Source organism: Physeter macrocephalus, chromosome 11, assembly GCF_002837175.3.
Source record: "Physeter macrocephalus isolate SW-GA chromosome 11, ASM283717v5, whole genome shotgun sequence".
Classification (NCBI taxonomy): Eukaryota; Metazoa; Chordata; class Mammalia; order Artiodactyla; family Physeteridae; genus Physeter; species Physeter macrocephalus.
This window is the reverse complement of record NC_041224.1, coordinates 28,894,404-28,894,838: the sequence shown is the minus strand read 5'-3', so window position 1 is coordinate 28,894,838 and position 435 is coordinate 28,894,404.

The window sequence follows — 435 nt, the reverse complement described above, 5'->3', positions numbered from 1 at the left end:
GTGGTACGCGGGCCTCTCACTGTTGTGGCCTCTCCTGTTGCGGAGCACAGGCTCCGGACGCGCAGGCCCAGCGGCCATGGCTCACGGCCCCAGCCGCTTCGCGGCATGTGGGATCCTCCCGGACCGGTGCACGAACCCGTGTCCCCTGCATCGGCAGGCGGATTCTCAACCACTGCGCCACCAGAGAAGCCCCCTCTTTCACCTTTTTAGAACTGATGGAGACGAAAGTCCCTCCCATCAGTAACAATGAAGGAATCTATGGCTCTAAGGGTTCCTAGAACTGGCTTATTCCCTAGAAAGGCTTCTGGAGACCAGTTTTGTTCTTGCCATAGCATTGATAATGATGGAGAAAGTAAGGAAAAGATTTTAAAGAACAAATTAAAAAGTACACCAGCAACTTCCAAAAAAAGCCACGCCATGTATCTCCAAAATTCT